Raw genomic sequence first — 12,488 nt, forward strand, 5'->3', positions numbered from 1 at the left:
ACCGACCTAAACACAGCAACAACTGCCCCAAAGCCAAAAATAATTTTGACTGTTGGATCACCAGTTGTGCAGACTCCTTAGCCATCTTCAAACACAGCAATGCAAGAAGATATAGACCACAGGCCAGTTGGTAGATGGAGGAACTAAGACTGATGAAATGCCAATGCAACCAACTGGAGCGCAAATAGAGAATGAGCCAGGACAATGCAGACAGGAGAACGTTCAAATCCGCTCACCAAACCTGGAACACAAGTAGACGGCATGGGCCCCAGCACCAACAGAAGCAAATAAATCTTAGCTATTGTGAAGGACTTCAACTCGCCAGTGGCCACCTCCACATCGATCACCGCCTTGCTGGACCTCTGCAACAAACTCTCAATTCTTCAGCAACAAAATCACCAGCATTTACAGGAACTACAACCCGCAACTGTACCTGATAGACCTTGCCAAATGCCTGCCAATCGAATCCAAAGAACCAATGTTAACCACATGGCCCATCATCACCGCAGAAGAAACTGCTACCGCTGTGGAGTCCATCCACCCAGGGGCTCCATTGACCGCTGTCCCCACCACCGCTACTCCAGAGGACTGCAACCCATCAGCGCCATGCTCACATCTATTCTGAATGCCTCCACCTTTTCCGTGACCTGCCCAGAAGCTTGGAAGCACAAAACTGTCCTCCCATTGCTGAAGAAACCCTCTGTGGTTACTTCAATGCTTGCCAACTACAGGTATTTCTCCCTACTACCATTCTCGGCCAAGGTCTTTGAGAAAATCATCAACAGACACCTCATTGAATACTTCAATGACCAATAACTCCTCAACATCACGGAGTCTTCTTTCAGATCCTACCATAGCACAGAAACTGCCCCTATCACCACCACAGATGACATCCGCATGACTCTGGACAGAGAAGACACAGCGGTCCTCATCCTCTTGAACCTCTCCGCAGCTTTTCACATGGTGTCTCTCACACCATCTTCCTCCAATGCCTACACAACACTGGAATCCAAGGAGACAAACACTGAAGGATCTGCTCCTCAAGCTGTCAGGCAGCATGGCACCGTACACCTTGGATGCCTGTGACCTCATCTGTGTTGTTCCACAAGAAACACAAGCCTCCTCAGCACTTACATGATCTCTCTATCAGCATTATCTACTCTCACAACATCAACGTCCTCTCCTACTCCAACAACATGCAACTCATTCTCTCCTTCATGGACAAGATGCCTAGTACCTGGATCAAGTTCAATGCCTGCATAATCGAAATGGCCCCCTGTATGAAGACCAACTGTCTAAAGCTGAACACTGACAAGACCAAAATTGTGATCTTTAGGAAGAGCACTTCACCATGAGCCTCCACATGGTGGCAAACAGAGCGAGGACTGACATCCACCACACCACCCCTTCCAAGAACCTCAGGATAGTCACCAACAGCAACTTAGACATGGGTGCCCGTCAACAACGTCATCGCCTCATGGTTCCATACCCTGAAGATGCTAAGGAAGATTTTCACATGGCTCCCAATCGGCACCTGAAAAACTGTCACGCGCTCACTGGTAACAAGCGAGGTGGACTACGAGAACACCCTCTATGCTGGGATCAACAAAAAACTCACCAGAAGGCTGCAGACCATTCAGAACTCGGCAGCAAGAATCACTCTCAACCTCTAATCCGCACTTATATCACACCACACCTGAAGGCACTCCATTGGCTCCCCATACATAAAACAGCACAATTTAATCTTCTTCACCACACTTTCAAGGCACTACATAACACTGGCCCAGTGTACCTCAACAACTGCATTGGCTTTCACAAACGTTCCAGACACCTCCGCTTGTCAAGACTTCTACTTGCACACATCCCGTGCATATGGAAAGCCTGATGTGGTGGTTGAGCCTTACCATACATTGCTCCTAAAGTGTGGAGCAACCTGCCACTAAACATTAGAGCCTCATCCTCTCTTCTTGAAATACACCAAAAGCAGAAGACCTGGCTTTTCTGGTAGACCCACTAGGTACTAGGTTGGCTAGGCTCACACTTGGTCAGTGCCAGGATACCCCTTAGGGCACTCTACAAAGCTGCATAACATATCAGTGATATGGATGAATGTGCCAAGTGAGTAGTGCAGGGTGAGCAGTGTTTGAGTGAGCGGTATGGGGGCAGGTGGGTGAGTTGAGGGTGAGCTTTGTGTGAAGACGGTTTGTGGTGTGAGTGCAGGGTGAGCAGTGTGTGAGTGTACTAGGTGGTCATTCAGCATAAGTGGTGTCTGAGTGCATGGTGAGGTGGGTAAGCTGTGTGTGTGTATTGTTTGGTATAAAAGGATGGGGTGCAGAGTGAGCGATGGGTGTATATACTGTATGGTGTAAAAGTGCAGGATATGGCACGTGTGACTGCATGGTAGGTGCAGGGTGAGACATATGCCATTGTGAATGCTGTCAGCTGCATGCTTTTCTGGGTGCAGCACATTAAAGTCAGACATATTGGCACTGTCATTGTTTGTTTCTGTACTATTATGGTTACCTTTTCAGTAGTATTAAGCCTAATGTTCACATCTACTTCTTCTAAGATGTCAGGTTAATTTGGCAAACCAGTCACATTGTTTTGTACTGAAGCAAGTAACCCTTAGCCAAACCACATGAGCCTCTCATATTGCCTTTGCTCAGCCAGAATTCCAGTACATGGATGGTGCGGAGGTTGACCATATAAGCAATTCTTTCTTTCTGTGTGAAAAAAATGTAGTAGAAAAGGGTTTGCTTATAACTTTATTACATCCCAAGAGTTGTAAGTCTTTTTTTAAAATCTTGTTTACATTTGAGGTCAGCAAGGAACAATATATATTTATTTTAAACAAAAATATATGTATATAATCTATAACATCACTACTGAAAAATAGGACAAAATTGGCCTCTTCGCTTTCACACATATTATAAATAATATATTCCAAATCTATACATGATATGTACAATAGGAACAGGAGCCATACGACTTATTGGCTAACTGCTTAAAAATGTGTACGCAGACCCCTGGCCTAGAATTCAAAGCCCTGTTATCCGTGTTCGAGTGAGTAGAATTTAGAGTCTGTTTTTCAAAACTGTTAAGAACAATTCAAATAACTATCAGATGGCAGGAATGTGCAAACCACAGAAATCTATACCATGTACCAAGCTGCAAAACTAGTATTACAGGTAAATAAGTTATTGGTTCTTATTATATACTCCCATGTTCGTGTTTTTGTTTTTTACTGAAAAAGGCAAAGGCATGTCTGTGATGCAAGATGCACCAGGGAGACAGGCTGGTACAGTTCCTTGGCTTGGGTATAGTAACATCATCATCAGGTCAGTGCCTACAGCTTTTGAGGCAAAGCAGGTAGTTGTGTTGTTGGGAGCTGGAAGTCATACGGGGAAGATGAGTGCTGGCACTGAAGAATCATGGGTCATCACCTGCAAGAGAAAAAGCAATCAGGTTACCACTCAGTTCCACCAACCATAGGCAGTCTGGGATGCCTAGCAGTGCAGGATCCTTGGGGAGTACAGGCTATGTGTGCAGCATTTCTGATGACACCACATGATTCCTTAGGTACATCTGAAAATCTAGAATCCCATGGGGGGTGGACATACAATGGAGTGCAAAATTCCGCCAGAACTTCCCAACATGTAGCTGTCCTCAGAAATGGCATGAAGAATAAGTTACTTATTTTTAGTAATGGTCTTTTCTAGTAGATACTTTATCTAGCCCCAGATTCCTCACCTTGTGAATACCCCTAGGCAGCAGACTGGATCCGGAGAATTTTTCTCCAGCAATTCCCTTGTGCACCTGTAGGTGGCATAATGCAGCTTTGCATCGACATCCCGAAAGTGACTACGGAGCCATATATAATCACAATCCCTGCGCGCTGACTTAAGTTTCTTTCTGCATTCTGTCTGCGCCATTGGATGCAGAGACATTGGTTGATCAGGCTTTATATTTTGCAGATCTCAAAATTGGGACCTTTTGAAGATGGAAAAAATGAGTCCATTCCAAAGATACAGAAGGGGCAGGTGGGGCAGTCGGTTAGGGATCTGTGGTTAGATTATCCCCAAAAAGAGTGTTACTGAATGTAAGTTGTCTTTTGAAAGATACCTCTAACCACAGCTCCTTGACCTTGTGAGTAGATACCAGAGCTGTATCTCCGAAAGTGGTGGGTCTGTGGAATGGCTCAGACCAAAAAGTCCTGCAGGACTAAATGGGCAAAATGCCCCTCCCAATGGACCTGGCTATAAAGGCAGTAATGCTTCATGACCATGACGTCCACATTGCAACCTGACAGACCTCTAGGACAGGCACTCCGCATGCCAACACTGCAGTAGCAATAGTGGCCCTGGTGGAATGAACCCTCAAGCCTTCCGGGGGCTATTATTTGGCCAGTGCCTAGCAAATTTTGATTCTGAAGTTTAACTTGAAATAATTATTTTCCGTACTACCATACCCATCTCTGCTATTGTAAATCTAAGCTCTGACTGTCCAACTGATGGTCTGTCGTGTGAATTATGTAAAAGCTCAAAGCTCTTTTGGGATCCAAATGATGGAGCCTCTGTTCCTTCTTCGAGGGATGAGGTGAAACAAGAGAATGCTGAACGCTTCCTTGGGCTGGAATGCCGCGCTACTCTGTAGCTGTCAGGATCGGTCCCAGCCGCGCCTGCATCACGCTAGAAACGCTGTAAACTACGTTGCCCAGGATCCTTTGTGGCGCACCAGGAAGTTACTTTAGGACACAGAACTTCCTTCCTGGTGCGTGTTATTCTGGTTCCAGTTCTTCGGACGTGGGAGCGGCTGCTCTGCACGTCTTGTCCTGTGATTCCCATTGAGGTCGTGACCCTGCCGAATGCATCCCCTCGAGGTAGGAGAATCTTCGGTCTCACGCTGTATCAACTAAATACTATACTGCAGTTGCGGGACTGTCTCCCGATAGCTGCATGATTATTGCATTCACGGATCCTGCCTGCAGGTGGCAGCGGAAGCCTGTGGGTCTGCTTAACTGATTAGCCGATCTGAAGGAAGAAAAGGCTTGTCAGTTCTTTAATCGTTTTCGTTGCTTTTTGGGGTTTTGGCAAGTGAGTGTTATTCTGCTGCCTTATGGACTTTTGGAACACTGTTAACGAGTCAGGGCAAAAAGCGGAGCGCTGTGGTATGTTTGCTACGCGTTACCGTGTTTTCCATAGACTCGATTTTGGATTATAATTAACTACAAAGCGGAGCGCGGTAGTGATTGGAACTACGCGCTGCCGTTTTTACTAGAGATAAGTGTATTTTGGATTGAGGGAGCAGAGCGCGGTAGTGGTCGCAACTACACGTTACTGTCGCTTCCTGTATGGTCAGAGCCCTATTCATTGTCTGATAAGGAGGATCATTATCTAGACATAGAGGAGCGGAGTGTTGTGGTTCTTGCCTCCTACACATTACCATGTCCTGAGCTCACCATTCTAAACACTTGGATGTATTCTTTTTGATATCTTGCCTTCCTAATTACCAGACTCCCTTATTATTCTTTTCACTCCTTGCTGCTCAGTGGAAATACAAGGGCAGTATTGGAGCGTGAAGATTGTTACGTTATTGCATGGTCTGGTTCTTTTTCTTTAAACAGATTTCCCATCCATGCTGACCCCTTCCTTTCCTTCCCGTTTTTTGTTTTAGTTTATTATTTTTTCCCTCACCTAATGGCTCGAACACCTTGTAAATACTATCAGGGTGTTGGTGACATTTGGAGGTGGAGCCATTGATCAACAGCTGGATCCTGTGGAGGAAATCTGACAGTAGCACCTGTATGCACAGAAAACAAGTTTGTATATGGTGGCTGGACAGACAGTGTTTGCAACGAACTCATGCAGTGAGCTAATGCTATTGCTATGAGGGACTGTTTTCAGAGTTGCAAGACGCAGAGGACAGCTATGCACAGACTCAAATGGGTGGGCATATTGAGTATTTGAGAACCAAATTAAAGTCCCACTGTGGCATCATAAAATATCTGGGTGTAGACGTGGAGTAATCCTAACAGAAAACACACCACAAGCTCTGATTTAAACAATGATGGCTGTTTCCCTGGCCACAGCAAGGCCTTGCTGGGCCAAATATACCGCAAACAGCAACACATCCAACAATTTGGCTTGCAATGGCTCTTTCTACCTAGAGGTATACCAAGCAACAAACTTCTCCCAACGTCCAGCATAATTGCTTTTTGCGGTTGGACGTCTGACTGCTACAATAACCTCTACTACCTCGGGAGAGAGAAGTCAAAAGCAGTCAGCTGTCACTGTTCAGTCTCCATGCTTGGAGGTGTAGGTAATGCAGGCCTGGGTGTAGGGCTGTGCTCTACTGCTGTGACAGAGGATCCTCCTGAAGTGGTAGCCTGATTAGGGGACACATGCTCATGGCCAGACGTTCTGGGGGCCCACACCCTCCTAGCTCAATCTAGAACCACTAAGAAGACTTGGGCCCAGTCATTCTTTATTTTTCTTCAAAACTTCTGGCAGGAGCCCTGAGCTCCACTCGAGGTGAAAAGCGTCCCTGAGGGAGAGTTGCCTTGAGAACAACGGTGCACAAAAGCTTGGGACATCCCACATTCTTAGAGATGGCAAAAAGATTGAGCCAGAATTCTTCCCATTGCTGTAAGACACCCTGCACCACCCCTGAGTGTAACTGCCATTTGTGATCCGCTAGGTAATGCAAGCTGCGTTCATCTGCCCTGGTTTTCCAAGATCCTGCCATGTAGTTGGTTACCCGGGAAATGACCTGGTGAGTCAGCCAGTCCCAGATCTTCCTGTAACAAGACCCAGGACCCCACTCCGACCTGTTTATTGCAATATCACATGGCACTGGTGAGAATCTGGACGTGCCTCTCCTTCATGGATGGGAGGAAGGCCTTTAGTTCCAAACAAATCGCCCGGAACACCAAAAAGAATGAAACGGAGGTGAATCTGTGCCGGGGACCAGAGTCCTTTGATCTTCACCTCTCCCCGATAGCCTCCTCAATCCTGCAACAATGCATCTGTCACGACTGTAAATTCGGGATAGGGAAGGGTGATGGGTCTGCCACTGGTCCATTTACAGTGGAGCAGCTGCTGCTGAGAATCTTTTGCTGTTTCCTTCATAACCTGGACGGAATCCAAAACGCTTTTCTGGTGCTGAGCCCACTGAAACTTCAGATCCCACCTATGTCATCTGGCATGTGGGACCGGAGGCGAGAAGGCCAAGAAGCCTGAGAGCCACTCTCACCAAGACCCATGATAGAGGTTGAAGCATTAGGATCATAACTTTAATATTATGGACTTGTTGAGCTAGTGGAAAGGCTTGAAAAAGCACCAAATCAGTACAGCTCCAATAAACAGAAACCTCTGGGAAGGACCCAGGTGTGACTTCAGCACACTGATCGAGAACCCCAAACATGTGGGAAGGTTCACCAACAGGAAGTGGTCTATGACTTGATTGTGGTGAGCACGCCTTCAGCAGCTAGTCACTGTTGTATGGTAAGACTCGTATTCCCAGCCTCCGAAAAATGTGCTGTGACCACCGCCATCACTTTTGTGATCACTCAAGTGGCGCTGGAGAGGCTAAAGGGAAGAACAGAACACCGAAAATGGTTTTGTTCCACCTTGAACTGCAGGTAATGCCTGTGGGACTGCAAGGCAGGGTTGTGGAAATAGGCATCCTGCAAGTCTAACTCTACCACCCAGTCACCTGGATCCAGGGCCAATAGAACTATAAGCATGATGGCCTCTGTCCTTCGGCACCATGAAATAATGGGAGTAATACCCAGTCCCTATTTCTGATACCAGACCTTTTGATGACTTTTGTCAAAAAGAGCCTGGACGTCCTTCTGTAAGAGTGATATGCGGTCCTCTGACAGCTGCTCTGATGTAGGCGGTATATGCGATAGACTTGAAAGGAATGGTAGTGCCTATCCTTGCTAAACGATTTGAAGCCCCCACGTCTCAGATGTGATTCTCTGCCACCCGTGGAGGTAATACCTTATCCTGCCTCCAATGGGATGGCCATGTCCCATCAAGGTAAGCTGAAGTAGTTTGGTGGTGGATGGGGCGGGGGACTGAGCAGTGTGTTGCCCCTGAGGGCCTAGACATTGTCTGCTGGATCCCCCGGATCCCTGACCCCGCAACTTCTGGTGCAATCTGTTGTGGCGGAGGTGAACTTTTATGTTGTCATTGTACTAGGCATCTACCAAAGTCTCGAAAGGGGTTAAACTGCTGGGGATAATGCCACACTCGCGCAGAGAGGCCCTGCTCTCTTTGAAGCATTCCAGGGCCAGTCTGCCTTGTCTCTGAAGATGCAGATGACATCTAATGGCATGTCCATCAGTGATGCCTGCACATCACTACAGAAGCCTGTGGATCTCAGTCACATGGTTTGGCGATGCATTCCGCTGGTACCAACTGCCTTGCTCAAGCAGTCAGTAGTGTCCATCCCTGTGCAGGGATTGTTGGCAAGATGTTGCGGACCATGTCCACAGCACATGTGAATAGCGTCCCAGGAGGCAACAAGCATTCACTGAGCAGAGAGCGAGACTGGCTGGAGAGAATGGATTATGTTACTTACCCTGTAAGCATCTGTTCTTGGCATGTAGAGCTGTAGATTCACATGCTTTGCATACTCCTGCCATCTGGTGTTGGATCCTTGTTTTCCTTCGAAGAAGTCTTTTCCAGTCACGAGGTAAGGTGCACCCTCCTTTCAGTGATAGTGCGCATGGGCAGCAACTCCATTGTTAAGATTGTTTTCCCGCAAGAGGGTGAGAATGGAGTAAGTGTAGTACAGAGATGTCCATGCGTATGCAATGTGAATAATAAGAACTGCAACAACCACATGTGTACGGGGTGGTGGGAGGGCACATGTGAATCTACAGCTCTACATGCCAAGAACAGATGCTTACAGGATAAGTAACATAATCCGTTTGAGGCATGTGTGCTGTAGATACGTATGCTTTACATAGATTGTATAGCAGTATTCTCCCATTGCGGTGGCAAACTAGTGGGTGTTGCAGCTGTTTGAAAAAGTGTTTGTAGCACTGTTTGTCCTACATTAGCTTGTGGACGTGCTGATGCATCCACACAATAATGTTTTGTAAAAGTGTGTGGCAAAGACCATGTAGCTGCCTTACATATGTCAGATATGGGAATGTTGCCTAAAAAGGCCATAGATGCCCCTATTTTGCAAGTAGAATCTCCTCTAGGAGGTATAGTTAAAGTTCTTTAAGCTTTAATGTAACATGTTTAAATACATTTAACAATCTATCTTGAAATACCAGATTTTGAGATAGGATTTCCTTTATGAGGTGGAGCAAATGCAACAAAGAGTTGTTTTCCAAAGACCTTTTGCTTTATCAATATATTATAATAGTGCTCTTTTAACATCCAATGTGTGTAACGCTCTTACTGCCACTGAATCAGGTTGAGGGAAAAACACAGGTGGTTCAACTGGCTGGTTAATATGAAAAGCAGAAACTACTTTTGGAAGGAATTTAGGGTTTGTACGATGAACCACTTTACAAAGTTGAAAGAAGGGTTCTTCTAAGGTTAATGCCTGTAACTCACCAACACATCTCAATGAAGTGATAACAATTAGAAAGGCAATCTTCCATGATAGAAGTTGTAATGGACAATTGTGTAATGGCTCAAAAGGTGAACCCATAAGCCTTGTGAGGACAATGTTAAGGTTCCAGGCAGGTGCAGGTGGTACCCTGGGTGGAAATATTCTTTTAAGATCTTCCATAAAAGCTTTAATTACTGGAACTTTAAATAATGATAAATGTTGTCTGTTCTGCAGATATGCAGCTACTGCAGTAAGGCATAGTCGAATCGATGTGTAGCATAAGCCAACTCGCTGTAAATGCAAAAGATAAACAATATTTTGTATAGATGCATCTAGCGGATCAATTGTGTTATTATTACAGTATATAACAAAACTTTTCCACTTAGCTGCGTAACACGCTCTAGTGGTAGGTTTTCTTGCTTCATTAAGAATTGTGATACAATCTGGTGGTAGGTTTAGGTATCCAAACTCTATGATTTCAAGAGCCAATATCGCTAGGTTGAGCTCCTTGAGGTTTGGATTCTGATTTCTCCATGGTTCTGTGTGAGAAGGTTAGAAGTGAGGTGTAACTTTTGGTGTGGCACCACTCAAAGCTCTAAAAGTGTGGTGAACCACGGTTGAAGAGGCCATGTGGGAGCCATTGGAATTAGTCTGAGTGATGTCTGGCTTCGTTTCCGAGCTAGAAATGGAAGGAGAGGGAGAAGTGGAAAAGTGTAAACAAATATCCCCGACCAATTCATCCATAGGATATTGCCTTTGAATAGATGGTGTTGGAATCTGGGGGCGACTTTTTGGAAGTATGGAAGGAGAACTTGGCAATAAAGTTTCCATTTATGGACTTGTTGCTGCAGTCTGCTGAGGAGGTCGGCAAACTGGTTTTGTATGCCTGGAAGGTGTTCTGTCAGGAGATTAATTTTGTGATATATCGCCAAATGGTCTGAAAGAGGAGTGACAATTGTAGAGAATGTGTCCCCTCATTTTATTGTTCATAGTACATAGCTGTCACATTGTAAGTGTGGACTAGGACAACTTTCCCTATGAGGTGAGGCTGAAAGGCTTTTAGTGATAAATAAACAGCTAGAAGCTCAAAGTAATTGTGGAGACTCTTTTGCTTGGTGTCCCATAAACCTTGAATTGTGAGATGGTGGAGATGGGCATCCTACCCTCTGAGAGATGCATCTGTTGTTAGTACGACTTGTGGAATTGGGTCGATAAAGGGCCGCCTTTTTTGTGTATTCCACCATTGCAGAGATTGATGAGTGTGGTTGTCTACCAACATTATATCTGTTAATTGACCCTGTGATTGATTCCACTGACGTGCTACGCATTCCTGTAGAGGACGCATGTGTATTCTTGCGTGAAGTACTATTGCAATGCATGCTGCCATCATTCTTAAAAGTTGCATTAAAGTTTTGACTGTTAGGTATTGGTAGTTTCGAATCTGTAGTAATAAAGTTTGACATTTCTTAATTCTGACTGCATTGTGAGTGGCTAGAGCTGTGTGATTGTTTTGCATTGCCCCCAAATATGTTTGCAGTTGTGAGGGTTGAAGATGGGACTTTTGTGCACTGACTGTAAATCCTAGTTGAAGGAGAAGGTTTATGGTATTTTGAGTGTGTTGTAAGCACTTTTGTTGTGAATTGATAGTGATTTCCTGCTGTCACAAATCTTGGATATCTGCAATGTGCTGGGTGGGTAGGAATATGGAAGTATGCGTCCTTTAAGTCTATTATGGACATAGTCGCCTCATTGTAGAAGTGGAAGCACTTTTTGACGGGTAACCATATAGCAGGGCTCGAAAAATCATAAAAAGTTTACTAGACCTGCAGCTCTAGTAAATTTAATATTCTACTCGACCTAAATATAATGTACTTGACTCGTGAACTGGTCTCAAATTGTGTGATCCTAGGCAAATATTTTGGTCTAATGGAGCCGCCTCATCCTTCATTATCACATAAGAGAGCACCTTCCAATATGCAAGTTTACTATTTTTGCTGTACAAAAAACTTTTAATTAACTAGACTAAATGTTTGCTCCATGTATAACAAGAATCAAGCCCATATATAGGGTACACATGCTTCCTAACTTGTCTCTTAGTTCACTAATAGCATTGTCATCTGGGCAGGAGCAGTAATAATTCCCAGTACATGTTTAAAAACTCACTTTTCATAAATATATTATCAAAGCATGATGTGGAAGTGCATTGTCATTTACAGATAGCATATTTTCCATTGAAATGACGACAGAACGTTCCCACTAACATGTAGTTTTACTGATAATAGCGTATAAACAATTCTTGGAAATTGGGTTTCAGCAAAAATATTTAAAATTGGCACATCACCAAGTAAAGTGTCCTAAGTTATTTTGATCCAATAAAAAAAAAATCTTTCACCACAGAATTACAAAAAACGGGTCTTCATAACTAGTGAAATGTATTTGAAATGTTTGTACAGTTCACTTAGCTAAGTAAGTGTTGTGTTATTAAAAAGCTTGACATCGTACAGCCTTTAATTTAACAAGCTCTGTACAGTTCAATTGTCACACAGTTCACTTTACATAATCCTCTAACTTAAGTCACAGAAAAAAAATAAAGGTAATAACAAGCTGACTTCTGACCTCTGTCTCTGAAAGCCAGTAAATGTGACAAGATAACGATATTGAATGGCATTTTTATTGCTCTTTCACTTTGTGAGCAATAAAGATGCCTTTAAATCTTGTTATCTTATCACATGTGCTCTGTTTTCACATACAAGTTTGTCTTCCCTGAAGTCAGAGAGTTTTCAACTCTCCAGAAAGGGTGAGTAGTCCCTAATAAATCTTGCTCGACAAGGCGAGTGGATTTTTCAAGCCCTGCATATAGAAGTGTTCTTACAGTATGTATAGGTTTAACGGTCTGAGATCTAAGATTGGTC

At 44.4% G+C, this 12,488-nt stretch overlaps 1 protein-coding gene across 2 annotated transcripts in view; it reads right to left on the reverse strand.

Annotated features, from left to right (window-relative positions):
* Positions 1 to 2,752: 2,752 nt before the first annotated feature.
* The window catches only part of LOC144783823 (uncharacterized), a 982,913-nt gene continuing 973,177 nt past the window's right edge, over positions 2,753 to 12,488 (reverse strand). For both annotated transcript variants that reach the window (XR_013601608.1, XR_013601607.1), the window contains exon 39: positions 2,753 to 3,443. The gene's annotated coding sequence lies outside the window, so the exon portion shown is untranslated. The remainder of the gene's footprint in view (positions 3,444 to 12,488) is intronic.

This window comes from Lissotriton helveticus, chromosome 10, assembly GCF_964261635.1.
Source record: "Lissotriton helveticus chromosome 10, aLisHel1.1, whole genome shotgun sequence".
NCBI classification, from domain to species: Eukaryota; Metazoa; Chordata; class Amphibia; order Caudata; family Salamandridae; genus Lissotriton; species Lissotriton helveticus.